The following is a 1,934-nucleotide window of genomic DNA, read 5'->3' on the forward strand; positions in this document are numbered from 1 at the left end:
CGAATCTGGACCTGTAATATGACCTACATCAGGAGCAGAAGTGACTGAGAGGAGAAGCCTGAAAAGAGGGATTGGGGGAAGGGGGTCACTTCCTGACCCAGCCTGGATTTTCCAATACATTTGCCAAACTACACCAAACCATCGAAGTGGCCTCAATCTGCTCCTGCACAGCAGGACCGAAAGGCTGAATGGAACATCAGAACATAGGGCTGACAGACACAACTGGGCCATTCGGCCCTTTGACATTATTCCCCCAGTCAATAAGGTTATGATTCATCTCATTGTGTTCCCAGCTGCACTTTTCTCTGATTTGACAATGATCCCTGATTCACCTGTCTATGGGAAATCAGACAAAGTCAGCCTCGATACAATATGAAGATTCCGCCCTCCCAATCATCTGGGTGAGAGAATTCCCACTTGAATGAATTCCCACTTCGTTAATTTCTCCTCGTTCCGTTTCTGACTGAGGTTGGAGCGTGTCACTGTTTTCATTTCTAGTCCCATTCCTCCACTGCTCACCACAAATTTTGAATGTAACCAGGTTGGCGATATGACCGATGATAAAGGTCTAAGACTGGGTCAGGTTCAGTTATCAGAACAAACCAGATGGATTTCTTCAGTCAGCTACAAGTAATTAACTGAGGAGTATGATGGATATGTGGTTAGCACTGTGGCCGCACATCACCAAAGAGCTGGGTTCAATTCCAAACTCAGGTGAGTTTGACATTCTTCACATATCTGTGTGGGTTCACTCCCAATGCTCCAGTTTCCTCCCAGAATACAGAGATGTGCAGCTTAGAGTGGATTGACCTGCTCGATTGCCCTTTGTTGAGAGAGCGTCCCCTGCATGGTAACCCCTGTCAGTGTGATGGAATTGAACCTGCTCAGCTGGCTTCCCTCTGCATCACAAACCAGCCATCCAGCCAACTGAGTGGGAGACAGTGTAACGGTTACAGACAGAAACAGGCACAGGCAAAGGGCAAGAGAAACTTTCCTAACAAGGAAAATGGTACAATTCAGATAACGGTCAAGATAACAGCTGAGGACAAAATGTTCTCTGCTTAAAATTGTATTTCATAACGGGACAAGTGTTCAGAAGCAGTGTTTGGCTGAATACAATTACGTGAGACAAAGTGAAATAGCCAGAAGTACTAATTGTGATTGGATATAAAATAAGTGCATATTTTTGCAGGAACCCAGGAGTTTGAATGCCTCAAAGTCCCTGTATCTGAAAATGGGAATTCTTTGGAACACTACCTGGAATTCATATTAAAGTGTGTGCGTGTGTGTGAGGGAGAGAGAGAGACCGCAGGTACTGCACTAAGCTGGTTGGGCCTCCTCTGGGAAGAGAATGGACCCCCCATACTAGCCCATACACGAGCACCTCTGCGCCCCTGTTGAAAAATCGCGGTGTTAGTTCCCCTTATCTGCCATGCTCGGGGTCACCTGTGCAGGGTGTCTTCAAACTGAGGAAATTCATCAGTGTGCCCAATTGCCTTTGAAAGATGACACCAGTGTCAGTGATTATAGAATAGCCAGAGGTATCAGAGCGATGCTGAGTCCCTCCAGTCATGTTGGGTTGGAGAATTGGGGTGGCATTGAATGCGAGAAACACTATGAGATTGAGTGGATAGTTAATGTGTGAGTTCCATAAGATAGCACCATGAAACTAGTTCAGTCTGATACAGACAATCCCTCTGTCACACTCAATAAAAATGTCACTGAGACAAACTATTGTTAGATTCAGCCCAATGAGTCTGATGAACCCACACCCAGTTACAAAATTGCAGAACAAATGTTCATCTAAAACTCTCCCTCATCTTTATTGACGCCAATATCCCCTTCACCTATCATTCCTAGGAATACTGACTCATGTTGCAGGATGCTGTCGAAATGTCTTCATTTCAGCATACTGAAACCTGTGATCTTACATG

Source organism: Hemiscyllium ocellatum, unplaced genomic scaffold (assembly GCF_020745735.1).
Source record: "Hemiscyllium ocellatum isolate sHemOce1 unplaced genomic scaffold, sHemOce1.pat.X.cur. scaffold_302_pat_ctg1, whole genome shotgun sequence".
NCBI classification, from domain to species: domain Eukaryota; kingdom Metazoa; phylum Chordata; class Chondrichthyes; order Orectolobiformes; family Hemiscylliidae; genus Hemiscyllium; species Hemiscyllium ocellatum.